Source organism: Heterodontus francisci, chromosome 25 (genome assembly GCF_036365525.1).
Source record: "Heterodontus francisci isolate sHetFra1 chromosome 25, sHetFra1.hap1, whole genome shotgun sequence".
NCBI lineage: Eukaryota > Metazoa > Chordata > Chondrichthyes > Heterodontiformes > Heterodontidae > Heterodontus > Heterodontus francisci.
The window spans coordinates 71,442,734-71,460,644 of record NC_090395.1 but is presented as its reverse complement, the minus strand read 5'-3'; the positions used below and the strand labels follow the sequence as shown (position 1 = coordinate 71,460,644).

Genomic DNA, 17,911 nt, shown 5'->3' with positions numbered 1-17,911 from the left:
TGTTCAACTTGGTGTAAAACTGATGTGAATTGGTGCCCATTATAGAATGCATCTGTTTTTTTTGCCAGCAATCTATAATGCCAGTTTTAGACCATGGTGGCAAGCCATCATTTACTGAGATAGCTTCATCGAGTTACATCAAATGTACAGACCTTCAGCCCAACTGGTCTATTTACAATCAACATATCCTTCTGTTCCTTTCTCTCTCATGTGTTTATCCAGCTTCCCATTAAATGTATCTATGCTATTCGCCTCAACTATTCCCTGTGGTAGCAAGTTGCACATTCTAACAACTCTTTGATAAAGAAGTTTTCCCTGAAATCCCTATTGGATTTATTCATGACTATCTTTCATTTATGACCCCTAGTTTTGGATTAGACTGACTTCTCATCATTTGTTGCTGGTGTGATTTGGGACAACAGATGGTTGCCTGCTACAAATGTGCTGGAATACTTCTATTATTTTTTATTTTCAAGGCAGTTCAATGCTTAAAAAGGAATGTTAGGGCTGGGATTTAAAACTTAAAATGTTTGCATTGGGCAAATTGGAGCTAAGGAGGGTAAATGGGATTGATTTACAGGTCTAACAGACTAATTGAATGGTGAAAAAGGCTCGAGGGTTGAATGGCCTCCTGTTCCTCCATTGTTATGAAAGACAGTCATTATTGCCAGTTTAGCGTGTTGAGGCAGTTCTCACCTGCTAACCATTACAGTGAATATCCCTTTTTTTAATTAGCCTCAATGAGCTCTAAATGAGCTCTACTATTACACATATAATAGAAATAGCATTCATGAAACATCCCAAAATTTAAAAGCATTATATAGAATGTACAGCACAGAAACAGGCCATTTGGCCCAGTTGGTCTAGGCCAGTGTTTATGCTCCAAATGAGCCTCCTCTTGCCCTGCCTCATCTCACCTTATCAACATATCCTTCTACTCCTTCCTCCCTCATGTATTTATCAAACTTCCCCTTCAACACACCGATACTATTCGCCTCAGCCACTCAATGTGGTAGCGTGTTCCACATTCTAACTACTTTCTGGGTCAAGAGGTTTCCCCCTAAATTCTTAATTGGATTTATTAGTGACTGACTTATACTTATGGTCCCTAGTTTTGGTCTCCTTCACAAGTGGAAACATTTTCTCTTAAGTCTGCCATATCAAACAATTAAAGAAATAGTTTTGAGCAAAAAAAACACCTTCCAGATCTCAGCCCTGCCTCTCGATGTTGTTTTTGTGCTGACCTGGTTTTGAATGTTAATGGCTTACCAGTCATGGTGTATAGTTTGTGTTCCTGTAATGAAGGGATCTGGTCCTTTTACTGATAATGAAATGGGAAAGGAATGATTTATGTAAATGATAACCTAGTTTCTATTTTTGGCTGAAGCTGCTCATGTGTGTGACAAAGGAACGCAGATATCTTCTATAATCCGACAGGGCAGATGCATTGCCGACGATTTGCAAAGTTCAACATGTTATCCACGAGCGTGCACTTTCAGGTTAAAACGAAAAGGAAGAATGACTTCTATTCACATCTGGTGAGCCAGATGATGAGGGTCAAGCATTGGAACTAAAACATTCATCTCACTGAAGAGATTAAACAGCCACAAACAAATCCAGAGAAATTAGAACCTGTTGCTATGACAGCAGGTATATGGAGTGGGTGTGGGGGGGGGGGCGGGGTCAGGGGTCAATTGTATATAGAAGCCCAGTGAGCAAAAATCTAGGACCTTTCTGGTTAACAGTTCTGCTTTATTTATAACAACTGGACAGCTTGCCATAGTTTCTATGGCAATGACCAGTGGGCCCTGCTGTGATTATCTGTTGCCGTGGAAACTGCGGCCTGCCAGTCCAGTCCCAAAATAGATAAAAGGTGCCTTTATTTTTTAATTCCCCTCCCCCTCCTCCCGCTGTGTTGACATTTCACTGTGCACCATTCTAATTAGCAATTTATTTGCATGTCAATGGTCCTAATGCCCAATCTCTGCCTTAAGCAAGAGAATCTCAGAGAGGAATCGGTCTTTGTTTAAAGGGATGTAGTTGATATCTCAACTGTTGTTTGTCTGCTTGTGAGACCCATTGGCTGTCGATGATCTCCAATGGAAGTTAATCCGTGACTGCTGTGATTTGTGTTCCCTCTATGGTTGCCAACCCTCTGCAGGATTGCTCTGGAGTCTCCAGGAATTAAAAGATTAATCTCCTGACCACTGCTGATAGCAACTTTGGGGCAAAAATCATAATAAGGGCATTTCTGTTCAGTAGTTCTAAAAATACTGACGATGGAAAATTTAGGCTTTTTGATGGTGTCAGTTGGTAATGAAGTGTCTTTTTAACTTCCAACTGGTCATGCGATGGCGAGGCACTGTGAACACGGGTGTGTTGGGCAACCAATGGCGATGACCATTGTGGGTTTTGCGGTTGGAGGTAGGAGGTCATATGATGAACTTCCACGAATGTGTCCATCCACAGTTGACAATCCCTATGTATGAAAGGGAGCAGGAGTGTTAAAGAGAAGGATGGACCAAAGAAACCGAAGGCAAACAGTTGCCATGTGCTAAATAGGCAATTAAAATAAAAAATTAAAACTCAAAGCCTCAAGATTGTAGGAAAAAGGGGAGAGTGGAGGAGGCAAGAAGTCTGACCATTTTGAGTTCATGGGAATAAGTGAGAAAGAAAAGAAAGACTTGCATTTCTGTCGTGCCTTTCACAACATCAGGACATCCCAAAGTGCTTTAAAGCCAATGAAATACTATTGAAGTGTAGTCACTGTTGTAATGTAGGAAACTCAACATCCAATTTGTGCACAGCAAATGACCAAATGATAAATGACTAAATAATCTGTTTTTTTAGTGATATTGGTTGAGGGTTTAATATTGGCCAGGACATCAGGCAGAACTTCGCTGCTCTTTTTCAAAATAGTCGCCATGAGAACTTCTACATCCACTTAACAGGAAGGCAGTAGCGTAGTGGTAATGTCACTGGACTAGTAATCCAGAGCCCAGGTTAATGCTTTGGATTCATGGGTTCTAATCCTACCACGGCCGATGGTGAAATTTGAATTTAGTTAATAAATCTGGAATTAAGAGCTGGTCTAATGGTGACCATGAAACCATTGTCGATTGTTGTAAAAATCCATCTGGTTCACTAATGTCCTTTAGGGAAGGAAATCTGCTGTCCTTACCTGTTCTGGCCTACATTGGACTCCAGACCCACAGCAATGTGGTTGACTCTTAACTGCCCCTCTGCAAGCCACTCAGTTCAAGGACAATTAAGGATGGGCAATATGTGCTGGCCTAGCCAGTGATGCCCATGTCCCACAAATGAATAAATAAAACAATACTTGAGAGGTTTAACGACTCACCCGAAAGAGCAGGAGGTAACACGAATACAGGAAGGAGAAAGAATTTGGAGGAGATGAGATGCAATGTAGGAGGAGGAAGAGAGGAACATAGCAATGTTTCTCCTGGATCTCTACAACAGGTATTGTTGAGCTGTGTATCTAGTCTGTCTCTCTGTGTGGGAGTCTGTGTTTCTGTTTGTGCCTTATCTGTGTGCAATGCATCAATAGGTGATTCATACTTGTACAAATACAAAACCAAGTGACTCATTTTAGGCTGAGCTGTTACTTTGCTCATTATTTTTACATAACTCAACTAACTAAATCTGACCTTTGCTTCACCTCAAAGGATTCAACAGTTTTCAGTCTTGTTTTTTTTAAACAATTATCTGATGAATACATGGTCCAACAACAACTTTAATGTTCGATCCTTTATTTGGCGTGTTGTAACACCCAAATGAGCAATGGCTTCTCACATTGTCACAGTTTGCTTTCTCAGAGATGTAGTCAGGAATATCACTTGAGCACAGATACAAAGTTCCATTTTTCCTTTTCAATGTGAGGGCTGTGCAATGGGATTATTCCCTTCTCATCTGTTTTCTATCCCATTCTCCAGCAGTTGCTGACTGTTACACTGGTAACCCCCTGGTACCTTGCCCAACTTTCTATTCTTGGATTGCAAGCCTGGACAGTTAATAGTGGCTGACTATTATATCCGAGAGGGTATCACAGCCAATCCCTCAGATGATAACCTTGTGGAGTTGTAGGGAGGGAATTCCAGAGCTTAGGTCCTGGTGAGAAGAAGGCACGGCTGCCAATGGTGGAGGGATGGAAATCAGGGATGCTCAAGAGGCCAGAATTGGAAGAGCACAGAGATCTTGGAGGGTTGTGGGGTGGACAGATTGGTCACGCTTATGATTTTCCAATGAATGACTATTAAATGTTAGGTGCCAGTTTGGGCTCAGTGGGTAGCACTCTTGCCTCTGAGGAGAGTTGTGAGCTCAATCCCCACTGCAGCGTCTTGAGCACAAAAATCTAGGCTGACACATCTAGTGCAGTACTGAGGGAGTGCTACACTGTTGGAGGTGCCATCTTTCAGATGAGACGTTAAACTGAGGCACCCATCTGTATTCAGCTGGATGTAGAAGATGCCATGACACTATTCGAAAGTGTTCTTCTGACCGATAATTATCTTCCAAACAATACAACTGTGAACAAATGAACTGGTCATTGTTGTTTGGAGACCTTGCTGAGTGTGCAAGAGTCTGCTTTGGAGGGTGGGACATCACAATGATGCATGTGTTGGATGACCAATGGTGCGAGTATGGGTGGGGGCGGGGTGGGTGGTGTGGTGGTTGGAGGTGGAAGACCATGTGACCAAAGCTCCAGGACTATATCCAATCAGAGTTGGTAACTCAAACTGTGAGTGAGGATTGAAACTGTTCAAACTGGCTGAGCTTAACACTTTTAAACAGCAGCAAATGGATCATTTTGTTGCCATTGTGTTAACACTGATATCGAAAAAAATTAATTAGCATAGATTTTCAATGCCAAACCCAAACATTAATTAATAAGAAAAAGGATTACTGTTGTCTGGATTCAGTTCTCAATTTTGAACCTTTATTATTCAACTCAAGCAGTTGGCAATGTGCCATCAAGTTGTTCATTGTCATTTCACAAGGTCAGAACCAATCAGATTCAAACTACACGAATGAGGTCAATGAGATGAACCACAGGATTCGGCTATGAGACGCCATTTTGTTGTCATGGCAATTCTGTCTCCTTGGCACCAATATACAGAGGGCAGGAATTACCATCAGCTCTATTCTCAGGCAAATGTGTTTGTAGAGTTTCTTCTCTATGCCATTAATGGCCGGGTTAATATAACAACAACTTGCATTTATGTAGTGCCTTTAATGGAGTAAAGCATCCCATGGGGCTTCACAGAAGCATTATAAGACACAAGTGGACACTGAGCCACATAAATAGGTATTAGGACAGTTGACCAAAAGCTTGATCAATGAGGTAAGTTCTAATGAGACGCTTAAAGGAGGAGAGAAAGGTCTAGAGAGGTGGAGAGGTTTATGGAGGGAATTCTGCAGCTTCGGGCCTTGGCAGCTGAAGGCATGGCTGGCAATGGAAAAACAAAGGTGCATAAGAGGTCAGAATTGGAAGAGCGCAGAGATTTTGGAGGCCTATAGGGTTGGAGGAGGTTACAGAGATAGGGAGGGTGAATTATGCACAGGTGCAGAAGTGCTTTCCTGCTCATTTTCCGTAGTCAAGGGAAATCCCAGAGAAATGGCGTTGAAAGCATTGACATGCTTTCTCTGGGATTTTCACAGTCTTCTCCCTAAATTACGGGAGAAGATCAGACGATAAACCAGTGGAAGTACCACACAGTGATTACACAAGAGGAATACTGACAGAAGTTTCAACCCTTCCATCCCTCAATACCTTTCCTGACCCAGAGCGTAGTTATCTGTCTTTTATACATCGTCTCAGTAAAATTAGCAACTCAGGTTCAAAGTCATTTTATTCTCATAAAACAGTGGGATAAAAAGGTTTCTTGGCTTATGCTTTGATAGCTAAAGAACAATTCCATGCTGAAATGCTCCCAGTGAGGATCTGTGCTCTTCAGTGAATGGTGCAGCCTTATCTCTGACCTATGCTCCCTTCAATTCTAGCCTTCTCTACTGAGATGGTTTGACCTAGCTGCTCTAATGTTCGATGAAAATTCATGAAGAACCTTTTAGTTATCTTAATGACAGATAGCCGGGGCCCTGGTTTACAGTGACTGAACATATCAAATTCCATTTTTAAGTTCAAATTCATAACTAATCTGCGGAAATATTATTTCAGTGAGCGTGTGGTCAATCTGTGGATTAGGCTCACTAGGGAGATGGTGGAAGTAGTTAGTAATGATTCATTCAAATGCAAATTAGATAAAATTCCTTTCAGAAAATAATGTTTAGGGATGCAGTATCTAAGTAATTTGAGACATGACTGGAAGGATGTGAAAACTTTATGAGAACGGTTCCAGGGATAAGGGACTTAGTTAAGGGAGATTGTGGCATCGTGGTAATATCACTAGTTTAATAATCTAAATGCCTAGACTAATGCCTGGGGGACTTGAGTTCAACTCCCATCATGGTAGCTGCTGGAATTTCAATTCAATTAATTAATGTTAAAAAAATCTGGAATTGGAAATGCCAGTAATGGTGCCATGAAACTATCATCAACTATCATTAAAAACCCATATGGTTCACTAATGTCCTTTAGGAAAGAAAATCAGCTGTCCTTACCTGTTCTGGCTGACATGTGACTCCAAACCCACAGCAATGTGGTTGACTCTTAACTGCCTTCTGAAATGGCCTAGTAAGCCACTCAGTTCAAGGGCAATTAAGGATGGGCAACAAATGCTGGCCTTGGATAGATTGGACAAGCTGGGATTGTTCTCCTTAGAGAGGAAAAGGCTGCGGGGAGATCTGATGGAGATGTTCAACATTATGAGGGGTCTAGATAGAGAGAAACTGTTCCCATTGGCAGAAGGGTCGAGAACCAGAGAACATGATTGACAAAAGAATCCAAGGCAACATGAGGAAAACCTTTTTTACATAGCGAATGGTTAGGGCCCAGAATGCACTGCCTGAGGGTGTGGTGGAGGCAGATTCAATCAGGGCTTTCAAAAGGGATCTGTGCCTGTAGGGAAAGAACTTTCTGGGCTATGAGGAAAGGGCGGGGGACTGGAATTAGGTAAATTGCTCTTGCAGAGAGCTGGCATAGACTTGATGGGCCAAATAGCCTCCTTCTGCACTGTAATCATGCTATGATTCTATGGTGAGTGTGGTTAGCTCAGGAGGAACAGGTGAGTTTGGATCTATGGTTCCCAAAGCTCTCCACCACTGGGGATGTTCTCACTTCATGTCTGGGTCTGTTGTAGATTCATTAATAGAGATTGATCAATGTGATTAGTCAATAACTCCATTATCATTATATCATGTGACTCCCAAGTTGGTAGAAAGGGAACTAGATGGTCTTTCTTCATTGAGGAATTTCTATCTACTTAAGCGGGATTCTGTCTGTTTCCCTGTGGAAATTACAAACCAGGGCATTGCTAACACCTTCGCACAGTTCTTTCCCATGAATAGGTTAAAAAATTTGGACATCTATTTTACTTTTGGGAGGGGTGGGTGTGATTTCAATGTAATTCTTGACAAGGACACTGGCGCATCGCCAATGAGTAATGGAAAACAGCTGACACGCTGCACTTGGTATCCGGTTTGCGATGACAGTCGGCAAGATTTTCCATCTCCCACTGAGTACCTCAAAAATCAGTACCTCAGCCTCCAGTTTCCTCTTTCTTGTGAAAGAAATTCTTGGCCTCACCACTGAAAAGCCAAGGTACCTTGCCCAAAACTAGATGGGTGCCAATTAGCGTTGCCAACCCTCCAGGAATGTCCTGAAGTCTCAAGGAATTGAAGATTAATCTACAAGGCCCTGCTGTGAGAAAAAACCCAGGAGAAAAATCATAAAGGATGTTAAACAAAATTGTGTTGGCTTAATTATCTTTGAATACTTTCATTTATTAATTCTAAAAATATTGGGAATGGAGGGGTCAGGGGAAAGATACTGGTCACTAACAGTCAAGATTAATGCAATTGGCTAACAAAGAGTCTGTTCCCTTTCCCATTGGCTGTGGGAGGACAGTGTGGCTGGAAGATGGATCAATGATGGGAGCTTGTGGGTGGTGGAGTGAGGTAGAAGGTCATGTGATTAAGCCTCCAGGAATATATGCAACCAGAGTTGGCAACCCGAGTGCCAATTTAGCTAGCTGGCAACTGCACCAAGCTATGAGGTTTTGCATTACGAGTGAATTCAAAGCTCCCGTTGAACCTGCCACCTCTTGTAGCAATGTTGACTGAAGGCGGGAGGGGCTTCTCATTAGCCACGACCCTCATCTTCAGTCCCAATCTTTTCATTAGTACTCAACATCTAGTTGGAGACCTGCGGCCCAGTTGCTTGCTCCCTGAGATTTGGACTGGAAGAAACAATCCCTTCAGGTTAATAATTCTGCTGTTCATGAATTTAAAATGATCACTGTGATAATTTGAAAAGTCAAATGAAAATGAAAATGGGCAGAGATAGAATGGAAAGAAAAGAATAGGAAAGAATTGAGTTGACATAGTAATCTTTTCTCGTTTATTATAATGTAGCATTAATATTGGGATATTAATTCTATTCTTGATAGTCGAGTAGATTTATGACTGTAATATTAGTGTTTATGTCACAATACATGAGTTAAAAACAAACAAAACTGATCGTCCCTGAGATGTTGAAATGTCCTCATTTCTGCTGGCAGCTCAAGGGTTAACATTCAAATACAAGACTGTGTGTGTTTTTCAAAGCTTTACTTATCAAATACTTAGAGAAGGTAGAGAAGAAATTGGCACTGGGGATGAGGGAATTTTATCATGCGTAGAGACTAGAAAAGCTGAGATTGTTCTCCTTAAAGCAGAAGAGAAGGTTAAGGGGAGATTTAGCAGAGGTGCTCACCATTATGAAGTGCTGCGATAGGGTAAATAAGGAGAAACTGTTTCCACTGGCAGAAGGATCAGTAACCAGATGACACATATATAAAATAATTGGCAAAAAAAGTAGATGAGGAGAATGGTTTTTTAATCAGTAACCTGGATTGCGCTGCCTGAAAGGGTGATGGAAGCAGATTCTGTGGTTATTTTCACAAGGGAATTGGATAAATATTTGAAAAAAAATGGCAGGGCCATGAGCAAAGAGAAGAGGATTGGGATTAATTGGATAGCTCTTTCAAAGAGCTGTCACATATATGATGGGCCAAATGGCCTCCTTCTGTACTGTATGATTCTACGATTCTATACTGCTACCCAAAAAAGCACGTACAGTAATTAAGGACTTTAATATTTAGAGCAAAAGTGGAGAGCAGAAAATAACCCAACTATTACTTTATATTTGAACAGTTTAATTAGATAATGTTTAATCACTCATTTAATTTACGTGATTTTAGGTGGGATTTAGTTATGTTGGTGATTTCAATATTACCCTGGAGATTGAAGGGGATTGAAAAATTGCCAGACTTCATATCAAACCTTGTTATAATACGTATTTCATCATTCAGAGGATCACTGTCAGCCCTGTGCAGTGATATTAGAGTTAGTGACAAAGACCTAAATATTTGGAAATTGTTCAGGATTAAGTTAAATTAAATATTCCCACAAGCGTTTCACCTACAACCTAAAAGTACCGGCATTTCAAAGGAACACAGTGAATGTGCAGCATTGTAGGGCATCCTGAGAAACATGATCAGGTGTTATATAAAAACAAGTTCTATCTTTCATTAGCCACTACCTAGCTACAGAGCAGAACAATCTTGAGCACTAACTTGTGACAGATCTACTCATAGAATCTTACAGGACAGGAGGGAAGCCATTCAGCCCATTGTGTTTGTGCTGGCTCTTTGAAAGACCTCTCCAATTAGTACCACTCATAGCCCTGCAAATTTCTCCTTTTCAAGAATATATTAAATTTAGCACCTCAGCCGCAGCCTCTACCTCCACAAGAAGATTTCCTTTTTTGGTCCCTGGTCAGCCCCAGGTTTCCTTTAACTACCTTTTCACTCTTTACATGTTTATAAAATACTTTAGTGTTTCCTGTTATGTTACTCGGTGATCTCATACAACAACTTACATTTAAAAAGCACAGTTAACGTAGTAAAACGTCCCAAAGCGTTTCACAGGAATGTTATCAAACAAGATGTGACACCGATCCACATAAAGAGATATTAAGATAAGTGACCAAATGCAGTGGTAGGTTTTAAAGAGTATCTTAAAAGTGGAAAGAGAGGTGGAGGGGTGGAAATCTATCCTGAAAAAATGCCTGCCCTCTCTATTGGTATTAGAATCCCATAATAAATGAGCTTGACTCTTTTTCTGTAAAGTTTTGATCCAGCTGTGGTTTAGCTGGTAGGACTCTTGCCTCTGAGTCAGGTAGATCATGGATCCATCGTCCCATCCCAGAGATTTGAGCTCTTACTTTAGGTTGATATTTCAGTGCAGTACTGAGGGAGAGTTGTACTGTCTGAGGTGCCATCTTTCAGATGAGACATGAAACCAAGGCTCCATCGCGCCTCTCACTATTTCGAAGAAGAGCAGGAGAGTTCCCTGGTGTCCTGGCTAATATTTATCCCTCAGTCAGCCTCAATAAAAATAGATTATCTGGTCATTATCACACTGCTGTTTGTGGGATCTTGCTGTGTGCAAATTGGCTGTCGTGTTTCCTACATTACAACAGTAACTTCACTTCAAAAATAGTTAATTGGCATTAAAGTATTTTGAATTGGTGAAAGGTGCAGGTTTATGTTTGTAATACTGTCCTCAGCCATTTAACCTGCAGAGCTGCATTCTGTCTCTATAAGGCCATAAGATCTCTCTAACAGATGTACAGTCTGAATGTGCTTGTGTTAATGAATGATCCAACAAAGCTTTGTGACCTTGCTTGTGGCAATTGCTGATTGTATTCCAGGAAATATTAACTTGAGACCAAAACAGCGGTTACATGGAAATTTCAAGATGAAAACAGACATTTGGCCCATTCGTCCATGCTGGTGTTTATCTTTGGGACATTTTACTATGTTAAAGGTGCTATACTAATGCAAGTTGTTGTTGTGAAAGAATTGTGTCGAACCCAATGCGTCACCATTCTGCCAGGTTACTTCGCTTCAAATGATACTGTCTATCATTTTCTCTAGTCTCTCTGCGAGTCAGATTCGATAGCCTCCAGTAATATTGCTTTAAAGCTACATAACAATGTGCAGATGACGCTTTCTCTTGGACCGTTCCCTTCCTTCCTGCACGATTGGACAGTACCTAGCTTCCACGCGGTCCCTTTCAGAAAACATGGGGGAAGGGATGTTGGAAAGGGAGGGGCGTGGAGTGTTATGGCCATGATCATGTGTCCATGGGCTGTTTCTGTGTTGTCCCACTTTAATACTCCAAATATTGTCGCACTATTGTCCTGACCAAAGGGATTTGCACTGGTATTGTTCCTGTTTACCCCTCTGTTTCGATGCCTTTGCACCTTATCAAGAGGCCCAGTCAGATCTATCTTTGTTATTTATTCATCCACAAGATGTGGGCATCGCTGCCGAGACCATTGCCCATTCCTAATTGCCCTTGAGAAGTTGGTGGTGAACCACCTTCTGAGACTGTTGTATTCCCTGTGATGTAGGTGCACCCACAGTGTTGTTAGGTAGGGGGTTCCACGTTTTTGTCCCAACGACGACAAAGGAATGGTGATATAGATTCAAGTCAGGATGGTGTGTGACTTAGGGGGAGAGCTTGATGGTTTTCCCAAGCGCCTGCTGCCCTTGTACTTCTAGGTGGTTGAAATTGCGGGGTTGGAATTGAGGAAACTGTGCCCAGGACCAGGGTCAGCTGAGTATAGCATGGGGCTGCTTCTACCTGAGTACAAGGAAAACCATAACTCATTCACACTCTTGTGTGACACATGGCGATTAAACACACCCTTCACCTCCCCTGCTTGCCCAAGAGGTATGTGAGTGCTACCTACTGAATCAATGAAGACGGTTCTTTACCTTGTATCTAACCTAGACTGTATCTTGCTAAACCATGCTTAAAGCAATGATTGGTGAGCACACAGTGAAACTGTCTTCCATTTCATAGTAGTTAACATCTCTCACCTCGATGAACATAAGTTAATGGGCAAAAGAGCTATGGAGAAATTAAAAGGTTGAAAGTAAATGACATATATATACACATTATATATATAATGTTAAATTTCAACAAATTATTCGCAAACAAAATCCTTGTTTTTGTTTTTTTCTTTCAGAAGGTCATGAGACTTTGGAACGCTCTCCCTCAAGATGGTGCGGAAGCAGAGACTTTGAATATTTTTAAAGCAGAGGTGAATAGATTCTTGACGAGAAAGGGGGTAAAAGGTTATCGGGGGTAGGCAGGAATGTGGAGTTGAGGTTACAATCAGATCAGCCATGATCTTATTGAATGGTGGAGCAGGCTCGAGGGGCCGAGTGGCCTACTCCTGTTCCTAATTCGTATGCTCGTATGTTTGTATATTCTGAAATCAAGCTCAGAGTATTGGCCCGGACAATCCTGAGACTGATGGGGCTGGAACTCACAGTTACTTGGAGAGACGAGCAGTGGGGGTTGCAGTGAGAGTGGACACCAGGAATATGATCCCCGTTCTGCCGGAATTATACATCATTCGGATTGTACTTTAAAAGTGCCTGGTGGGAGTCATCAGACAGATCCTCCTATGTCCTGGGGCTACGTTCTCCCCCTTACACCCTTGAATGGTTTTGCCATCAGCGCAGACCTGTTGTGAACCCTTCTGAGTTCTTCTGAAGACCCCAGACCTTAACTAAAATTAATACAGAAGAGGACTGTAATAAAATACAGGAATACAATAATAAACGAGCAGAATGGGTGCGTAATTGGTAGATGAACTTCAGTATAGATAAGTGTGAGGTGGTATATTTTAGTAGAAAAAACAAGGAGGCCATATACTCCTTGGAAGAGGAACAAGCAGTAAAAGTAGTGAAGCAGATTAATAAAGCCATTACAAAGAAAATAAAACACTGTCATTCATTTCTACAGGATAGAATTGAAAAGTAGACATTATGTTAAACCTGTATAAAACATTGTTTAGACAACACTTGGGGATGCATTTTATGACTCACGGAGGCGGGTGTGCAAAATGGCGGCAGTCCCGCTTGTGATGTCAGCGGCCGTGCCACAGCGATATGCGGCGGGTAATCATTTTGCATAATGGCGGTGGCTGTGCCCCTCCAATTATGAGGCAGGGCGGCAATGGAGACACCGTTCAGTATCACCTGATATTGGAACAGGTGCTGCCGCCATCTTTAAAAGCCTGCCAGCCCCGCATTTACTCACAGTGGCGCAGTGGTTAGCACCGCAGCCTTACAGCTCCAGCGACCCGGGTTCGATTCTGGGTACTGCCTGTGCGGAGTTTGCAAGTTCTCCCTGTGACCGCGTGGGTTTTCTCCGGGTGATCCGGTTTCCTCCCACAGCCAAACACTTGCAGGTTGATAGGTAAATTGGCCATTATAAATTGCCCCTAGTATAGGTGGGTGGTAGGGGAATTGAGGGAAGGTGGGGATGTGAGAGGGTAATGGGATTAATGTGGGATTAATGTAGGATTAGTATAAATGGGTGGTTGATGGTCGGCACAGACTCGGTGGGCCGAAGGGCCTGTTTTAGCGCTGTATCTCTAAATAAAAAATAAATAAATAAATACTCTCTGTGTGCACACAAGCCCCTTGCAGAGATCCCCCATTCACACACAAGCCCGCTGCAGAGACTTCCCCCCTATTCACACACAAGCCCACTGCAGAGACTTCCCCCCTATTCACACACAAGCCCCCTGCAGAGATTTCCCCCCCATTCACACACAAGCCCCTTGCAGAGTTCCACCTATTCATACACAAGCCCTTTGTAGAGTTCTCCCCATTCACACACAAACCCCTTGCAAAGTTCCCCCCATTCACACACAAGCCCCTTGCAGAGTTCTCCCCATTCACGCACAAGCCCCTTGCAGAGTTCTCCCCATTCACACACAAGCCCCTTGCAGAGATCTCTCCCCCCCCCATTCACACATAAGCCCCTTGTAGAGTTCTCCCCATTCACACACAAGCCCCTTGCAGAGATCTCTCCCCCCCATTCACACATAAGCCCCTTGCAGAGTTTCCCCCCCATTCACACATAAGCCCCTTGCAGAGTTCTCCCCATTCACACACAAGCCCCTTGCAGAGTTCTCCCCATTCACACACAAGCCCCTTGCAGAAATCTCTCCCCCCCCATTCACACATAAGCCCCTTGCAGAGTTTCCCCCCCATTCACACATAAGCCCCTTGCAGAGTTCTCCCCATTCACACACAAGCCCCTTGCAGAGATCTCTCCCCCCCCATTCACACATAAGCCCCTTGCAGAGTTTCCCCCAGTCACATAAACCTCTTGGACACTCTGCATAGCAGCAGTAGCCACTGTAAACCCCATTTCCCCTATGTTACTCTACTTGGGTTACGTTCCCTTTCACGGCCCTGAACTCTCTTGCCTCAGTGGCGCCAGCTTTTCAAAGTCGCCAAACTGAAGGCATGTGAGTGCCGTACATCAACCAGAAAATTGAGGAACCTTTGTTGGATTGCAGTGAATTAAATTCCAATTTATTTAAAGCAGCATTTACAACATTTAAATGACAATGTCATCATGTTGGGGCATCAGAATCGCCAAGGTACTTCCCCGTCTCCGACAAAATCAACCAATGCAGCACAGCGTCGGGTTTCATGGCGGATGGCTCCGCGGAGATCCTCCACACCGCTCTCCCATGCCACCGTACCCACCTCCAACAACAGAACAAAATTCAACCCTTGAAGTCCTGTGAATAGCTCTGGTCTTCATATTATGAAAAGGATATTGAGGCAGTGGAGAAGGGGCAAAAAAAAAAATTAGAATATTATCAGAGCTGAAAGGTTCTACCAATCAGGAAAAATTCTCTAGAAAAGACAAGATGAGGTGTGACCTGTCAGAGGTCTTTCAGAATATAAAAGTGTTTGATAGGGTAGACGTAGAGAGAACGTTTTCCACTTATGGGTGAGACCAGAACTAGGGGCCGTCAATATAATGTAGCCACTAATAAATCAAATAAGGAATCCAGGAATAACTTCTTTACCCAGACAATGGTGAGAATATGGAATTCTGTACCACAAGGAGTAGTTAAGGCAAAGAGCATAGATGCATTTAAGGGGAGGCTAGATAAGTAGCTGAGGGAGAAAGGAATAGAAGGATATGTAGTGAGATGAAGAGGGTGGGAGGAGGCTCATGTGGAGCATAAACACTGGCAAGGACCAGTTGGGCCAAATGGTCTATTGCTATGCTGTGAATTCCATGTAACTTTAGAGCAATTGATCCCGGAGTGGATCCATTGCCTCCCCAAGTCTGATCAGCACCAATGGTTGCCAAAGAATCTACAAAGAGACTAAAAAAAAAAAATTCTATGTATTCAGCTCATTTGGGTCTCATGTAGGGATAGATTGGCTCGAACGGGAGAGGATGCAAGAATGTGCCCTTGCAATCACTGCTGGTAGGTCGCAGCTGTACAAATATACCCATCCCCAGAATTTGGGACAGTGTCTTCAGGCTTGGGAGAGGGAGGGTGAGTTTGAGGGGAATTTCCACACTTACATCAGTGGAGCAGGGTCCCAGGAATTGTACCTTGTCACTCCACTGTGAGGAGTGAGTTTAGAGTCACTACTGCTGCTTCTGGACCATTGTACTTGGCTTTCGATCTGTAACTATCCAATAAAATTCTCCAAAGAACTTTGCTTCCTTGTAAAAGACAACACTATTCAAAAGAAGCCATTCAGCTCAAACTCCTGTAGGAAGTGTATTTTCTTAATTTGTCTGCAATGAGGCCATTCTATTTACACTGCAGTAGAAAAAAAGGGTGTTGAATAAATATGATATGTGAGTCTGGATTTAAGCATAACCTGTAATTAATGGGATCATTTTAACTTTTACCTATCATGTAAAATGGGTGATATCCCATGGGAGAGATGTATAATGGTCAATGGATTCGATATCATCCATCCCCACTTTGGTTACCTCTAGACTCAACTATTCCAATGCTCTCCTGGCTGGTCTCCCACCTACTTAAACTTGAGCTTATTCAAAACACTGCCACCTGTATTCTAACTCACACTAAGTCCCTTTCACATATTACTCTCTTTGCTCGCTGACCTACATTGGCTGCCAGTCTGGCACTGCCTCGATTTAAAAATTCTCATCTTTTCAAATCCCTCCATAGCCTCACCAACACCCCCCCCCCCACCCCCCCCCTCCCCATCTTTGTAACCTCCTCCAGCCCCACAACCCTTCAAGATCTCTGCACTCCTCCAATTCTGGCTTCTTCAGCCTTCCCCAATTTTCATCGCAACCACATTGGCAACTGTGCTTTTAGCTGCCTGGGCCCCAAGCTCTGGAATTCTTTCACGAAACCCTTCTGCCTCTCTACCTCTCTTTCCTCCTTAAGAGACGCCTTAAAACCTGCCTCTGTGACCAAACTTTTGGTCACCAGTCCTAATGCCTCCTTACATGGGTCGATGTCAAATTTACATACGAATAAATGAATTAAGTTTTTTAGAGATACAGCACTGAAACAGGCCCTTCGGCCCACCGAGTCTGCGCCGACTATCAGTTATGAGGGGCAAATTAACTGAGGTAGATTGGGAAAATACATTAAAAGGTATGGCAGTGCATGGACAATGGATAGCCTTTAAAGAATTATTATGTAGTTTACAGCAATTATTCATTCCTTCAAGGCACAAAACCCTCAAAAATAAAGGCAGTCAACCATGGCTAACAAAGGAAGTTAAGGATTGTATAAGATTAAAAGAAAAGGGCTATAAAGTTGCCAGAAATAGTAGTAAACCTGAGGATTGGGAGGATTTTAGAATACAGCAAAGGAGGACCAAGAAACTGATAAAGAAAGGGAGAATAGAATATGAATGTAAACCAGCAAAAAACACAAAGACGGACTGTAAAAGCTTCTATAGGTACGTAAAAAGGAAATAAAAACAAGAAATGCTGGAACTACTCAGCAGGTCTGGCAGCATCAGTGGAAAGAGAAGCAGAGTTAATGTTTCGGGTCAGTGACCCTTCTTCGTAAAACGGAAATGTTTGGCTAAGACAAATGTGGGTCCATTACAGTCAGACAGGAGAATTTATAATGGGGAATAGAGAAATGGCAGAGAAGCTAAATGATTACTTTGTGTCTGTCTTCACTGAGGAAGATACAAGAAATCTCCAAGAATTAGAGATCCGAGGAGCTAGGGAGAATGAGGAATTGAAAGAAATTAGTATTAATAAGAAGGTTGCATTGGAGAAATTAATGGGGGTAAAGGCTGATAAGTCCCCAAGACCTGAAGATCCCAGACTGTTGAAAGAGGTAGTTATGGAGCTAGTGGATACATTGGTGATCATCTTCCAAAATTCTATAGATTCTGGAATTGTTCCTGCAGATTGGAAGGTAGCAAATGTCAATGCAATATTTAAGAAGGGAGGGAGAACGAAAACAGGGAACTACATAACTGTTATCCTTACATTAGTAGTAAGGAAAATGTTAGAATCTACTCCAAAGGATGTGATAAATGGATACTTGGATAATAATGATCTGATTGGGCATAGTCAACATGGATTTATGAATGAGAAATCATGTTTAAAGAACCAGTTGGAGTTTTTTGAGGATGTTACTAACAGAATTGATAAAGGGAAGTTGGTGGATGTAGTATAATTGGATTTTCAGAAGGTTTTCGATAAGGTCCCTCACAAGAGGTTGGTTAGCAAAATTAAAGCACATGGGATAGGAAGCAATATACTGGTATGGATTAAGGATCGGTTAACAGGCAGAAAACAGAGAGTAGAAATAAATGGGGCATTCTTGTGTTGCCAGGCTGTGACTAGTGGGGTATCACAAGGATCAGTACTTGGA

At 42.4% G+C, this 17,911-nt stretch overlaps 1 protein-coding gene and 1 long non-coding RNA gene across 4 annotated transcripts in view; one reads left to right on the top strand and one right to left on the bottom strand.

Moving 5' to 3' along the window:
- The window catches only part of kcnd3 (potassium voltage-gated channel, Shal-related subfamily, member 3), a 313,717-nt gene that overhangs the window by 129,779 nt on the left and 166,027 nt on the right, over positions 1-17,911 (bottom strand). The window lies entirely within an intron of this gene.
- Positions 1-17,911, top strand: part of LOC137383984 (uncharacterized) — an 81,161-nt gene that overhangs the window by 43,892 nt on the left and 19,358 nt on the right. Inside the window, exon 2 of the long non-coding RNA XR_010977519.1 lies at positions 12,218-12,292. This is a non-coding gene — a long non-coding RNA (uncharacterized lncRNA). The remainder of the gene's footprint in view (positions 1-12,217; positions 12,293-17,911) is intronic.